At 38.3% G+C, this 16,578-nt stretch overlaps 1 long non-coding RNA gene across 1 annotated transcript; it reads left to right on the plus strand.

Moving 5' to 3' along the window:
• The first annotated feature begins 539 nt into the window (after nucleotides 1–539).
• LOC113601809 (uncharacterized) lies at nucleotides 540–12,048 on the plus strand. The gene is made up of 3 exons (XR_003423076.2): nucleotides 540–1,602; nucleotides 6,623–6,731; nucleotides 11,107–12,048. It is a non-coding gene; the product is annotated as an uncharacterized LOC113601809 (long non-coding RNA).
• Nucleotides 12,049–16,578: the final 4,530 nt, after the last annotated feature.

Raw genomic sequence — 16,578 nt, forward strand, 5'->3', positions numbered from 1 at the left:
CCCCCCCCCACAACCCTCAGTTTGTTCTCTGTATTTAAGACTCTCTTATGGTTTGCCTCCCTCTGTTTTTATCTTATTTTTCCTTCCTTTTCCCTGTGTTTATCTGTCGTGTTTCTTAAATTCTACATGAGTGAAATCATATATTTATCTTTGCTCTGACTGACTTATTTCGCTTAGTATAATACACTCTTGTTCCATCCATGTTGCAAATGGCAAGATTTCATTCTTATTGATCGTTGAATAGTATCCCATTGTATGTGTGTGTATATGTATGTACACACTACATCTTCTTTATTCATTTGTCAGTCGATGGACATTTGGGCTGTTTCCATAATTTGTCTCTTGTTGATAGTGCTGCTATAATCATTGGGGTGCATGTGTGCCTTTGAATCAGCGTTTTTGTATCCTTTGGAAAAATACCTAGTAGTGCAATTGCTGGGTCATAGGGTAATTCTATTATTAATTTTTTGAAGAACCTCCCTACTGTTTCCAGAGTGGCTGCACCAGTTTGCATTTCCAACACTGCAAAAGGGTTCCCCTTTCTCTGCATCCTCACCAGCATCTATTTTTGCCTGAGTTGTTAATTTTAGCCATTCTGAGGTGTAAGGTGGTATCTCGTGGTTTTGATTTGTATTTTTCTGATGATGAGTGACGTTGAGCATCTTTTCATGTGTCTGTTAGCCATCTGGATGTCTTCTTTGGAAAAGTGTCTATTCATGTCTTTTGCCTATTTCTTCACAGGATTATTTGTTTTTTGGGTGTTGATTTTGATAAGTTATTTATAGGTTTTGGATACTAACCCTTTATCCAGTGTGTAATTTGCAAATAACTTCTCCCTTTCTGTCAGTTACCTTTTAGTTTTGTTGATTGTTTCCTTCACTGTGTGGAAGCTTTTTATCTTAATGAGGTCCCAATAGTTCATTTTTGTTTTTATTTCCCTTGCCTCCAGGGACACGTCTAGTAGGAAGTTGCAGCAGCTGAGGTCAAAGAAGTTGCTGCCTGTTTTCTCCTCTAGGATTTTGAAGGTTTCCTGTCTCACATTTAGGTCTTTATCCATTTTGAATTTATTTTTGTGTATGGTGTAAAAAAGTGGTCCAGTTTCATTCTTCTGCATGTCGCTGTCCAGTTTTCCCAGCACCATTTGCTGAAGAGGCTGTCTTTTTTTCCATTGGATATTCTTTGCTGCTTTGTCAAAGATTAGTTGGCTATACATTTGTGTGTCCATTCCTGGTTTCTTTTTTCTGTTTTATTGATCTATGTTTCTGTTTTTGTGCCAGGACCATACTGTCTTGATTAAAGCTTTGCAATACAGCTTAAAGTCCTGAATTGTGATGGCTCCAGCTTTGGTTTTCTTTTTCAACATTACTTTGGCTATTTGGGTTTTTTTCTGGTTCCACACAAATTTTAGGGTTGTTTGTTCTAGTTCTGTGAAGAATTCTGGTGTTATTTCGATAGGGATTGCATTGAATGTGTAAATGGTTATAATTAAGCTTGTAATACTAAACTATGCAGAAATGAATGACCACCTAAATACTTTTGTTTCTATATGAATTTTTTTTTCATATTCCTAGAGATGGATATGCAAGTTTTCAGTGAATGCAAGTACGTCTTGAAAACATTTATTATAGCTTTCCTTCATATCTCTTACCCTGAACTGTATTCTGGACTGTGTTTGTGGGTTGATTGCGTGCATTTTTTTTTTAACCAGACTAAGTTGGGTAGTGGTTGGATGGATGGATGGCAAGGTTTATCATCTTCCTGCTTATAACCATCTCTAAAAGCAAGAGCCTAGAAGTGAACCTTCCACAGGGTTGGAAAGCACTGTCACCTGAATTGCTGACCAGATATAGATAAGCCTCCAAATTAGTCCCGGGTTTCAGAGTTTGTGTTAACATGAGCTGGAGGAAGGAACACACCATCTATTCAAAGTCTCACTTGTGTTCCTGGAGACCCAGTGCCGTTTTTCCAACAGTTGGGGTGTCTCCTTTCTCATTCTGAGAAAACCCCTAAACCATGTTTCATGTAGATTTGTTTGGTGATTGATAGTTTTAAACTCTGGATATAATTGAACTGAAAATCTAGCTCACTGCTTACCTACCTTTTCATCTTGGTTTAAAAAATTTTTTTTTAACATTTATTTATTTTTGAGACAGAGAGAGAGCATGAACAGGGGAGGGTCAGAGAGAGGGAGACACAGAATCTGAAACAGCCTCCAGGCTCTGAGCTGTCAGCACAGAGCCCAACGCCGGGCTTGAACTCACGGACCGCGAGATCATGACCTGAGCCGAAGTCAGACGCTTAACCCACTGAGCCACCCAGGCACCCTTCATCTTGGTTTTAAATCATTGTCACACATCTCCATTCTCAACATCAAGGTTGGAATTGGAAAAATGCTTGGTTTCTGCTTTTTTCATGGTATCCTTAAACTTTTTGACGTCCATAATTTCAATAGGATTTATCTTATACCCTCTACACACAACCACCAATGAAGGTTTGTATTGATTAGTATGCAAATGAAGGGACTACACAGCCAAGCTACGACTGTTAATTTACATTAATCTGAAGGGTGATGTCAGAATATAGAGGGCGTTGGAGACTCATAGATGTCCTACTTCTTCGTGGTGCTTAATCTGTTTTATGTGTTTCTGGATTTTATTTGCTAATAGTGACTTAAGGATTTTCATGTGAAATCCCACATGGGATATTTGTCTCTAGTTTTCTTGTGATATTTTTGTCTTGCTTTGGTCAAAGGGTAATAGTGGTCTCAGTGAATGAGTGGGGAAGTTATTTTCCCCCGGTTTTCTGAAAAAAAAAATTGTGTAAAATTGGTTCTTCTATAATCCTTTTAATTTGGGTTGTTGTTGATGTCGCGTCTTTCATCCCTGTTTTGGTGTTCTATGTCACCTTTCTTTTTTTCTTTGCTTAGCTATAGTTTTACCAATTTTGTTGATTATTTTTCCCAAAAAACTTTTGGTTTCTTTGATTTTCTTATTGCTTTTCTGTTTCCTATTCCATTGATTTCTTTCCCCTCTGATCTTTGTTTCCTTCCTACTGCTTGCTGTAGATTTAATTCATTCTTTGTCTACTGTTAAAGTGGAAACTTAGATTATTGATGTGAAACCTTACTTTTCTAATATAGATATTTCAACTTCTGAATTTCCCTCTAAGCACTGCTTAAGCTGTACCTCATAAATTTTGATATGTTGTGTTTTTGTTTTCATTTAGTCAAAATATTTTCTAATTTCTTCTTTTTTGAAACTATGGGTTATTTAGGAATGTGCCACTTTGTTTCCACGCATTGGGTATTTTCTGAATTTATTTGTTTATTTTTAATTTATTTGTTGGAGAATAAACTCTGAATGATTTGAGTCCTTTCAAAGTTTTTGAGACTTCTTTTATGGGCTAGCATATGGTCTTTGCTAGAGAACCTTTCTTTCACATTTATCTGAAAAGAATACATATTCTCTCATTTGGTGGAGTGTTAAAAAATGTCAAGTCAAGTTGGTGACAGTGTTACTCAAGTCTGCTATAGCCTTGCTGATTTTCTGCTTGCTTGTTCTGTTAGTTACTGAGAGTAGAACATTTGTAATTTCTAACTATAATTGTTAAATTGTCTGTTTTTTCTTTTCAATTCTGTCAGTTTTTACTTCATGTATTTTGGGGCTGTTTTTAACCATATATACCTTTATATTTGGTTTGTCTTTCTGGTGTATTGACCTTTTATTATTATAAAATGTCTCTCTTTGTCTCTAATGATATTTCTTGTCTTAAATTCCATTTTGTATGGTATTAATACAGCCTTTTCAGTTCTCTTATAACTGCTTATGTGGCGTATATTTTTTTGTCCTTTTCCTTTTAACCTATTTGTGTCTTTCAATTTGAAGTGGATCTTTGGTAGTCTGCATGTTGTTAGATCTTGCTCCCCACCCCCCCCCTCCCCCACACACACACATATAGTCAGATAAGCTTTGCTTTTGGATTGGAGTATTTCAGTCCATAAAATTTAATAAAATTATGGTTGGCTTTACATGTGCCATTTTGCTATTTGCTTTTCTCTATATCTTTTTTATTATTGGATTACTCCTGTACTCCTTATTTTGTATTAAACATGTTTATTAGGGCATGCGCCACTTTAATTACTCTTAAGTTTTACTATTTTTTAAGTCATTTTCTAAGTGGTTGTTGTAGGTATTACAATAGGCATCTTAACTTATTACAGACTACTTCAGATTAATATTGACTAACTTCTGGTACTTTGTTCCAGCATAGTTGTATTTCCTTACCCTTCTTTTGTGCTATTAATTGTCATATATATTACATTCATATTTTATTTCATATATATATACACACACATATACATATATTTATATCCACACAATATAATTATAATTATTGCTTTATACAATGTCTCCTAAAGAATTCAAGAGAAGAAAAGAGGCTATATATATATATGTATACACACACATATAAAAGAATATGTATGTTTAATATTTATTGTTTCTGCTGCTGTTCATTTTTTCCCACGGATTCAGGTTACCAAGTCTGTCGTCATCTCCTTTCATCTAAAGGACTTTTTTTTTAGTGTTTCACATAAGTATGCCAACAACAAATTCTCTCAGCCAGTCTTTATTTTGGAAAATACTTCAAATTAATTTTTGAAGGATAGAGTTTGATGGATTTAGAATTTTTGGTTGCCACCAGCACTCCTCACGTCCACCCCACACTTTAAATAGTTCTTTTCCCTGCCTTAGGGCCACCATTGTTTTCCTGTTTGTGATGAGTTGTTTTTCTCCTGCTGCTTTTAAAATTTTCTCTTTGGCTGTCAATGGTTTGAGCACTGTATGTCTAGGTGTGCATTTGTTCTATTGAAACTACTTGGGGTCTGTTGAGATTCAGGGATTTGTATATTAATATTTTTATCAAATTAGGGTTTTTTTAAATCATTGTTCTTTTTATTATTTTCTCTGCCCCTTTCTGGGGTTCTTAGGTATATTGATACCCTTGGTGCTGTGCCACAGGTCTTGGAGGCTCTGTACATATTTCTTCAATTGTTATTATCTTGTGTTTTAAATTGGATAAAAAATTCCTGTCTAGGAATTTTCAGTTACTGTTTTTGACTCTAGAATTCTCATAGATTCTTTTTAATAAGAGCTGGGTTGTTTGTTTTTTGGTTTTTTTTTTTTTTTTTTTTGAGATTCTCTGTTGATTTACTGTCATATTTATTTCCTTTAAAATTTTTTTTAACATTTTATTTATTTTTGATAGAGAGACAGAGCACAAGTGGGGAAGGGGCAGAGAGAGAGGGAGACACAGAATCCGCAGCAGGCTCCAGGCTCTGAGTTGTCAGCACAGAGCCCCATACGGGGCTCGAACTTACAAAACCGCGAGATCATGACCTGAGCCAAAGTCGGACACTTAACCGACTGAGCCTCCCAGATGCCCCTGTCATATTTCCTTTTAAGTCTTTAATCATTGTTCCCTTTAAGTTTTTAAACAAATTTATACTGGTTGCTTTGTAGTCCTTTTTTCTTATTGTGGTATGGACATTTAACATGAGATCTATGAACAGTTATTTAAGTGCACAATACAGTATTGTTAACTATAGGCACAAGGTTGTACAGCAGATGTCTAGTACTTAATCATCTTGCATAACTAAAATTGTATACCCGTTGAACAGCAACTCCCCATTTCTTCCTCCTGTCAATGACCATTCTCTCTGTTTCTATGAGTTTGACTGTTTGAGATATCTCATCTGTGTAGAATCATGCAGTGTATGTTCTTCTGTGAGTTATAGTCTTTACTCATTAAATTCAACATCTGAACACAAACATAGTTTCTCTTGATGGTTTTTTTCTTGAATATGGGTCACACTTTATTTTTTTTTTATATGCTTCACACATTTGTTGAAAACTGGAGATATTATGTAACATAGTATAGCAACTCCAGATTTGACATTAGTTCCCCTGACGGTTGTCGCTGCTTTTGTTGTTATTGTTAATTTGTTTGCTTTGTAATTTGCCTGGACTTAATCTGAAAAATCTCTCTCCTGCCATGTGTCTGCTGATTTCTCTGCTCAGTTATTTTAGTTTGTAGTTTTAGTTTTTGAGCCTGGCTCTTTTAGAGGATGCCCCTACATATCTATAGTTGAGTGGTCATCCAATGGTTAGTCAGAGATTGTAGTCAAAAGCCTTAAGTCAGTAGATATGTCCTCTCCTGATGTATCTGTAGGTGTATGAGGTATGCATTCCAAGTTCAGGCAAGTTTTTTTTGGTCTTCCCCCACTTTTACTCCCCCCTGAGCCTTCCCAGGTCTTGTGACATGTGTTCACCCTCTCTGTCAGCCCAGGGATATGTGGAGAGCTTAGGCCCTTTAAATCTTCCTTATATATGCATGCAGCCTCCTGCTCAGGCACAGATGTGCGGAGAGCATATTTAGCCCCTCATTTGCAGTCTTCTTGCTAATTTTTTCATTAGTCTGCTGGATTCAAGTCTCACATGGGACCATAATCTCAGGCACGCTGAACTATGCACCTTTTTTTTTTTTTTTTTTTTTTTGGTCCCTCTAACTTTCCTGTTTTTACTAACAATACCACTGGGTATGCACTTCTTGCCTTCCACTCCAGATCAGGTGAGCCCACCCTGGAAGAGGAACTGTTAGTTTTCACTGCCATCCCTGTCCTGTTAGCATTGCCCACCTTATCAAGCTGGAGAGGAAAATGGAAATAGCCCCAGGTAAGAATGCCTCAGAGTCTCCTTTTCAAGTTGTTATTTCCCTTTTGTTTATTTCCAGAGCCCTGAAAAGGTGGTTTTGGACTATCTTTTTTTCTAGTGTTTTCGTTGCTTTGTGGGGAGGAGAGGAACTGTTGGTATCTTACTCTCCCAGAAGTTCTCTTATTTTTATCTATTCTGCTAAGTTCTTTTCTATGTACTAATTTTTCCTTAATGTTATCTTGAAAATTTGTTATCTCGAAAAACTTTATAATCCATAGAAAATAAGCACCTGTATGTTCTTCATTTATATTTACCAATCGTTAGGTTTCTACATTTGCTCTATATTTATTTGTAAATATACACACATGCATATGTGTAATTTATGTTTTTTCTCTTAACTATGAAAGTTAGTTGCAGGCACCATGACAATTCGTCATCAAATACTCAAGAATGCATCTCCTAAGAACAAAGACATTTGCTACATAAATACAGTTGTCATATTTAAGAAATTGTATATTGATAAACATAAACACTATTTAAATTCAAACCTCTCCAATTGTCATAATAATGTGTGATAACATTTTTTTTTAGGTTTTTGTTGTTCACCTTCAAACCAAGGGCTCGCTGATTTTCTTCCATTATGAAAAATATTCAGCCATTAATTTTCATTCACTACATTTTTACAATGTGTAACAATTGCTTCTTTAATGTTTTAAGGGAATATAGCACTTACCAAAACAGATGAGTTTTATCCTCCTAGCTCTCATATTGTAGTCGGGAGAGACAGTTAATATACATAATTTATGGAGTATGTTAGAGGCTGGTAAATGCTATGGAGAAAACTCAGGTCAGGTAAGGGAAAGGAGGAGTGATAGAGAGGTGGTCACGAGTTTAAATGGAATAGTGGGGGTAGATCACACTGACATGGTAACATTTGGGTGAAGAATTGAAGAAATTGAATATAGCTTCACCATTTAATATATTCTCTGCTTCAGGAAGTCTCATTAAACATAACCTCATTCTCTGTGTCTCTTAGTTGTTCTTTTGTATATTTTTATCTGTGTCTCTCATGGAATTCCTCAGGGTGGTCTTGCGGTTTGCTAACTCTTTGTGTATTCCATTTATGGAGTTTTTAATTTCACGCCCAGAATTTCTGGTGTATGTACCTATACTTTTTGTGTAATTTCTGCTTATTTTGTTTAGAAATCTTTTCAGAGACAGTACATGTGTGAGCAGGGGAGGGGCGAGGACAAGGGAGAGAGATTGAGAATCCCAAGCAGGCTCTATGCTCAGCACAGAGCCTGACACGGCGCTCAATCCCATGATGCTGGGAATCATGACCTGGGCCGAAACCAAGAGCCGGAGGCTTAACCAACTGAACCACCCAGGCACCCCTTGTTTAGTAATTTTTAAAAAATAGATTCTATTTCTATTTTTAGGACTTAAAAATACTTTAGGTTACTTCTAGGGTAGTTATTGATGTCACTTGGGAGTGAGGTTCTATCCAAATTGTTAACTTTTATTACCTTTCATGGAATTCATTTCCCCATGTGTATGTAATTCTAGCCTGTGGTATAACACTGAAGGTGACGTTTTTTTTTCTTCCTTCTGAGTTCTCTCCATCCGCCCTGTCTAGATTTTTGTGGTTGCCTCTGCCTGGCCCCGTGTTTCCCCAGTTCGGGAGCAGGTGTCACATAGGTGGTTTCTGGTCCATTAGGGGTATCCTCAATGCAGTTACTGAGCCAGCAGGCAACTTGGCCACAAGGCTATGTCTGTATCCTCCAGGCTCTCTACGTACATAGTTTGTATATAAGTGGTGGCCTCAGGCAGTGATTGTTGTTTTCAGTCACCCTGGGCTAAGGGAGCTCTCCCTGGGTTACTAGTTTAAATAGTTAGCTTTACCTTTCTCCACTTTAGGTAGGACACTTGTCATCCTTGATACTCTGGAGAACTCCTGGCCACCTGTACTACTTTTGGATCCAGAACAGGTGAAACCTTACTTTTCAAGTCCTCAGAGATACATTGGTTTTTAATATCTTGTCTTTTGATTTTTTTCCATCGCTGCTGTATGTTGGCAGACGTTGAATACTCCCCACGTATTAATTTACAATGCCATCAATGACTGAAAATCTGCTTTGCTATAAATTCTGTGACCTTTGGCTATTTTCTTAGTGTCTCTGGATCTCGGTGTCTGCTATTAAGATTCAGGCATGTCTCACGACTAGTTGATGATTTGGGTAAATTAGATCTAAGGGTGTATGAAGGGGAGTAGTGGGAAAAACAGCTGGAAAGGTAGATTGAGGCTAGATCATGGGTGGCCCTGAATGCCAAAGCAAAGAATGAGAAATTCGGTTCATTGAAAATGGAGAGTTACTGAAGGTTAGGTAGCATGATGTAGAGAGATTAGTGAGACCATGCTGCAGGAGGGCTTGGAGGAACAGAGGAAATAGGCAGGAAAGCCAGGAAGATGATATCTTGGTACAGATAGACAGGAGCCAGTGGTTGGAGTGAAGAGGTGACAAGATTGAGAAGAGTACGGCAGTAGGTTTAACAGGACCTGCTGCCTGATTGAATGCAAGATCAAGGGAAAGAGAAGCACCAAAAGGGGTTTTAGAACCTAGGAGATTGTGAAGATTATTGTTCCATCTACACGTATTGAGAAGTCAGGAAGAAACGAGGACACGGTGCTTTTTAGTGGTTGTGCCTTCCATTGAATACTGCAATGCCCAGCCCTTTGATGGGCACACATTAATGATGATAATTACTTTGCAGACACTAACTTCATGCTGAGTGTTGTGTCCAGCACTTCATTAGCTCATTTAATCCTCAGTACAGTCTTTTGAAGTAGGCTCCATATGGTCATTTTTTGGATGAATGAAATTTGAGGCTTAGAGGGGTTAAACATTTTGCTCAAGTTTAACACAGTTGACATGTGGAAGAGCCAGAAGGGTCACACGCAGGACTTTTTTTTGTTTGTTTAATAAATTTCACTTAAAATAGTTACAGATTTACAAAAAAAAAAAAAAAGTTGCAAATATAGTATAGTCAGTCACCATATACCCCTCACTCAGATTCCTCTATTGTTAACATCTTCCATTTGCCCCACCTAAGGAACTGATTTCATCTAGGTCTTTTTACTTTTTTTACTCGAGAGTCCAAACAGTCCTAATCCCTCTACTGTCTTTATTTCGCTTGGCTTATGGGTGAGCTGGAATTTATTGTAAAGGAGATTTCTTTCCTTTTCCCTCTCCTTCTCCTCCTTCCCTATGCTCCCAAGAAGGAAAATGAGTTCAGCAGGCTTCTCCACATGTGAAATCAGTTTAACTCGCCTTCTTCGTAGGATGTAGGGGGAAAAAAAATAGCTTTTATTCTTTAATGGAGGTTTATGGAATAGGACATTATGTGGAAGTTATTTTGCAACCAGGAATTCACCAACACAACCGAAGAACCTATAATACAATAGGACCATTTTTTGTAATTTTAAAATTCAACCAGTAATGGTTCATCTAAAAAGAAAAAAGACATTTAGGAATTTCCTAGCAGTAAATATGCCATTCTAAAACTTCTTGATATTATTATAACAACATTTTTCCTCGAGGACCAGGACAGCAAATTAATTAGAAATCAAAATGGCAAATGTCATTAAAGAGAAATTTGATTTTTAAAAATAATATAAACGGAATGGCTTCTCCTATAAAGTTCGGCAATAATACAGAAACTTTGAGATCAAATTAAATTTTGTATTTAAAATGTCTGATGAATAAATTGAATAGAACCGACAAAAATGTGGTTTTTAAAATTATTTTTGTTTTGATTCAGGCATAGTCCTTGTTTGAAAGATTTTGTCTCCTCACAACAAAGTTGATTTCACAGTTTCATTAATCATGTTGTGTACATAATGTACTAGACCAAATTCTGCTTCCTGTATTTCCCCAATCCTATGAACTCCAGGAACAGTTCATTTTATAAGAACAGAGGGTGAACCCAGTTCATGCATGATCACAATGGCTCTATAGGTATTAATGGTTTCATTGACTGCCAGTTTTTCTGGATATTTTTGTACAATATGGTGCAATTTCACAATCTACCCTGCAAAGTCTCTAGCAAGACTTTGTTCATTAAACAGTTATTTTGGTTCTTGGATGCTCAACTATTCACATCATGATGCTTTCTGATATTCCCATGAGTTCCAATCTCTGTTGTAATTGGTTAAAAGTTTTTCCAGATTCTCACCTGTCAGTTTTCTTAAGGTTTAGCCTATGTGTAAACACAAGTAATAGCATATGGTTTTTGGGTGTCTATAATGGGCCAATTATCATAGTACTCTGTACATATACTTTTGTCCTCATCCTTCCAACAGCCTTTCAAAGTAGATGTTTTTATCTTCATTTTACAGATGAGAAAGAAATGAAGGGGCTTACGGAAGGACTCTCGCGCAGCTGAGCAAGTATCCAGAGTGGCGGTGGGATTACTTTAAGGTGGCTATGAACCCAGATGTTCACCAAGCATTGTCCATAAACCTAAACCATATATATATCTCTAACACTGATGCTGCTTCTTTCCCTGAAAATATATGTAGATGCTGCTGTATCATTGATAAGAGGCCTGTGTACTAAAAGTGGTTAGGAGTTATTGCACTGTCCTAAAGAGATGCCTTTTTAAAACCAGATTAGGTCTGTGCTGCATAGCCCCAATCCAGTTAGTGCAAACCATGCTTTTCTCAGGTTAGAATAATGAGGAAGTGATTAGGATCAAAGATGGTTTGAATCTATTACATCACTTGCCAGTGAGCCTAGATTCCACATCCAAAAAATAGGGATATGTTGACTGTGTACACAACATTATCACCCACTTCTTTTTTCTTGGCAGAATGTGTCTGTTCCTTTCCCTCAAGACGCTGTCCCTACTGAAGAGCTAACTCATGTTTAGCATGAGCTAAGTACATTGGCCCCAATTCCTATTGCCAGTGATTGGTTTAGGATGGGCATATGACTCAGTTCTGGACAATATGATAAGAGAAGGGCTGGAGGGCTTTTGGAAAATATTCCTCCCTAAATGGTATCTCCTACATTGGAAAGAACTGATGTACAATGACAAATATGTAATGTCTAGATCAGTGATGAGAGCCACTTTCTAGATGTCCTACCTAATAAAAGCAATTTATCTTCTTCAAGTCATCTCCTGAATAAATATTGTATGAAGTGTATTTTCAAAGCCCTTTTCCTTGGAGCAAATCAAATTATTTCCATGTTTTTGCCCACTCCAAAACAAAAATGAATAACAGAAGAAATGCTGAACATGCCCCAAATCAGAATATGTAAGGTTAACCTAAGAGGCTTCCTTAGAAGAAATGAAAAATTTTGTTGTTCTTGGAGGAAGTCTTCAAAGATTTTAGAGCCAAACACATATGGGTATGGGCAGTGTTGGGGGGCAGGGGGGGGTGCGGGTAATGGAGTTCCTTCACTCAAGGAAGAATTCTTGAGATGTATAAACTCAGTAAGTTTATTTAAGTAGCGCAGGGACTGGACCCACAGGCAGAAAAGGCTGCATTTTTGCTGTGTGAAGCCGGTGGTTATATGTTTAGTGCTCAAGGGGGAGGGAACATGCAGGGAGTATCAGAACATAAATGTCTTCTTCTAATCTCTACTCATAAAACTACTTTCGCAAGATTTTTCTGGTGCTTATCACTTAGTTCAATATTAACTATTGGTGAGATGTACAGGCAGTCACAAGACCCTTTAAGAATATAGCAACCAGCACATATTTGACACTTATTGAAACTATGCAAGCTATAGGTCAGCCTTTGGAGCCAAAGGTGGACATTTTTCTGCTTCTGTCCCTCATCAGGCACCATAAGACTTAAAAAAAAGAAAAAAAAAGCGGTTTGTCTGTAAGTCCCTCAGAATAATTAACAGGTTGCCTTTTCTGACAAAATCTATGGCCAGATAGAAACTTGCAAGTTGAAAAATTTGGAATCGTCTGACTTCCCACAGCTGCCCAAGACCTCGAGCAAATAGCTGCTCTCCTCCCTCCTTCCATTAGCCTTTTTAGAAAGGTTGGGTCACAGTCTCCCAGAAAAGGTACAAAGATAGGTGACAGGCCAAAACTCAATGCCAGACCTAGCTCTCAAGATGTCCCCTCTACTGGAGGCTCAATTCAGAACACTCAGCTGGCCGAGAAAGGCTTCTAGAAATGGCAGAGTGATTGACATTCTTCAGTGCTCATTTTCCATCAAGGACAAATATTTTATTATATAATGAAGAAGTTATGTCTCCTGGCACCCAAAGAACTGATCTACAATGACAAATGTGCAACTTATTAAACAAATTCCACTGAGCCTGCAACACATACTAGTTGTTTTGTCAAGACACGTAGTTGCTTTACCACCAAGAGCCCTTTCCTCAATAGTTCCAGCTGGCAAATCTCACTCTCATTCGGATCTGTTACTTTGTAATCACACAAAGCTTCTCTGTGGGTTTTTAAAATGCAAAATAATTTGATGTACTCTCATTCCCTTTTGCTGCCGTGATTCTAGAAACCATAGCTAATTGTTGAAGCTCAAACCCATAATGCGAGTTTCTTTGGAGGAAAACAGAGAGCCCCTCCACAACGTCCGTCACATACTGCCTCCTCTGCACTGGTTGCAGCTTGCTTAAGATGCACATCCTATTCCAGATGGCCAACGGGCACATGAAAAGATGCTCAACGTCACTCCTCATCAGGGAAACACAAATCAAAACCACACTCAGATATCACCTCACGCCAGTCAGAGTGGCCAAAATGAACAAATCAGGAGACTATAGATGCTGGAGAGGATGTGGAGAAGCAGGAACCCTCTTGCACTGTTGGTGGGAATGCAAATTGGTGCAGTCACTCTGGAAAACAGTGTGGAGGTTCCTCAAAAAATTAAAAACAGACCTACCCTATGACCCAGCAGTAGCACTGCTAGGAATTTACCCAAGGGATACAGGAGTGCTGATGCATAGGGGCACTTGTACCCCAATGTTTATAGCAGCACTCTCAACAATAGCCAAATTATGGAAAGAGCCTAAATGTCCATCAACTGATGAATGGATAAAGAAATTGTGGTTTATATACACAATGGAGTACTACGTGGCAATGAGAAAGAATCAAATATGGCCCTTTGTAGCAACATGGATGCAACTAGAGAGTGTTATGCTAAGTGAAATAAGCCATACAGAGAAAGACAGATACCATATGGTTTCACTCTTAGGTGGATCCTGAGAAACTTAACAGAAACCCACTCTCTTAGAGTGGAAGAGAGCCAAAGCATAAGAGACTCTTAAAAACTGAGAACAAACTGAGGGTTGATGGAGAGTGGGAGGAAGGGGAGAGTGGGTGATGGGTATTGAGGAGGGCACCTTTTGGGATGAGCACTGGGTGTTGTATGGAAACCAATTTGACAATAAACTTCATATATTGAAAAAAAAAAAAAGATGCATATCCTAAACAGAGATGCCTGCTTTCCATTTAAATGGGTATGCACTCCCTTTGGTCTGCAGTGCTCACTTAAGCTCGTCCAGAAAACTTGGCTCTATATGTTATTAGAGTTTCTCCTTTTCCCATAAGGCACGTGAGATGGATGGTTGTGCCAGTATTGAGCATAATCACCACAGCCATTAAATTAATTGGCATAAATGATGTGTTTGCTGAAGAGAAAAAGAATCATAAGTGGAAATACCTCCATGGAGAGTATCACATCACTGGACTAATAGGTTAAGCTTTGGAGAAGCTTAGGAAAGAGATAAAGATAGCAGTGGCTGCCTACTCTATGTATTTTACTTATACTCAAAGACATGTTGCAGGTGTAGCAGATAGAATGATCAATATATCTGGTGAAAATTCCTAAGAGGGTTTATATTGTTCTCAAATTTTTAATGTATACAAATAGTAAGTTAAACAGTACAAGAAGATGTACTGTGAAAAGCCTTCCCAGCTCTGATCCCCAGATCCTAGTTCTCTAACCTTAAAGCAGAATCTGTTATTCTGATCTGTGCACACAGGTGTATAAGTATATATAGCCCTTATTTCACGTAAGTGGTAGCATATATACCTGTTGTTCTATGCCTTACTTTTATATCAAAAAATTTAAAGCAAGTGTATGAACAAATTGTCATGCTTTTTTTACTAGTCAAAAACAGTGAAAACTGGATAAAAAAATGGGTTGTCACTTACAAGTATGGGGTGGTCCTTCACAGATAATTTATAACTGAAGTGTGAGGTGACCTTCTAGTGGGGACAGTCTTCCTTACCTGAAGAAGATGTAGACAACCTGGCAAAGAAGGACAAAGCTAAACATGGGTGTCCCTTGATATCTTTTCCTCCTTAGTGTCTCCTTCTGTCTCTTCCTCCAGATCTTTCCCTCTGTGCCTTCCCCAGATCACCCATCCTGCCTCCCTACCCCTTTTCTTTCTCTCCCTTCTTCTGTAAATCACTCTCTCAGTTTCCTGAATACTGCTCTTCCTTGCCTTTGAGTTCTTCCTTCTTTAGTTGGAATGGAGGAGCAACCTGTGGTATTGAGGGTCATGAAAAGGACAGTAAGGGTCACAGCAGGCTGGGTCTGGAGAGGATGACACTGAGCTGGTGATGGTGTGGAGAAAGTAGCCCCGGGGCTGGAATCAAGACCACCTTCCATTGCCTTCTTTACCTGCTCAGCTGTAAGAAATAGTGTTATCAGTCAGGGCTCAATCAGAGAGACAGAATCAGTAGGAAGCACGGGTAGGTAGATTGGTAGGCAGATATTAAGGGATTTGTCACAAGGAATCTTCTTATGCAATTGTGGAAGCAGGATAAGCAAGTCCAGAATCTATACAGTAGGCAGTCAAGAAGGAAAGAACACAGGTGGGGCTGGAACTCCATGGGCACAGGCTAAAGCTATTGTCCACAGGCAGGGTCTCTGTTTCTTGTAAGGCTTTCCAACCTATTACCAGAATAACCTCCCTAGTTTACTTTTCTGATTAGAGACTTCACTTAAATTTGCAAAAGTCATAGCAGCACCTAGATTAGTGTTTGATAGAATGACTGGAAGGAGACATGTGAATGCAACAAAATTTGGCTATTTTCATTCTCCAATTCTTACACGAAAATATGTCTTAGAGCCCACCTTATCCAAAAACATACTAGAGAGGGAATTCTGGCTAATACAGTTTAACCCAAACAAGTTGAAACACTACAAAGTCATCACAAATAGTTAATATACTGGGTAGTTGCTGAGCAAATGCCCCAGTTCTTGCCAGGCCAGACTCATCTTGGAAGAACTCACAGCTAATTATTGCTTCACTGCTGCTTTTGTAGTGTCTTTAAGGAATGACACGACTGGAAGTAGAACATTCCACTATGCCTTTACTCTGCCTCAAGAGCTCCACAACTCTTTGACATAGCTCAAGGATCACTTATTGAAGGGGAAGATGACTTCTGTTAAAAATATGTATTTTCTTTTCCATGCCGGAATTGGGATACAATCCAAAGCAGAGATGTTACAGAAATAACTTCAGGTCTCCTTGTACTGGAAATCTTTGGTTTGCTCCCCCAGACCCCCCTTTCATCCTTCTCCACCTGTTGTACCTTGGGGCTCAGACAGGTTTGGGCAGGTTTGAACTGTATCAACAGTGCTTCCTTCCAAACTCTTTCTGGCTTCCAGTTGGGTTTGGCCAATGGGTGGCATTTGCAGGACACAGGGGAAAGAGAATGAAGTCCAAGTGAATTAAACCCTGGCTCCACTCCTTAGTTCACCCTGGGGCTGCTTGTATCTCTTAACTAAAGGGAATGCTCACCTCAAGGCAGCTTCTCTCCTCGTGCTTCTTAAATCATACATGGTGAAGGACCAGGTATGAGACAATTAGAATTT

Source organism: Acinonyx jubatus, chromosome B3 (genome assembly GCF_027475565.1).
Source record: "Acinonyx jubatus isolate Ajub_Pintada_27869175 chromosome B3, VMU_Ajub_asm_v1.0, whole genome shotgun sequence".
NCBI classification, from domain to species: domain Eukaryota; kingdom Metazoa; phylum Chordata; class Mammalia; order Carnivora; family Felidae; genus Acinonyx; species Acinonyx jubatus.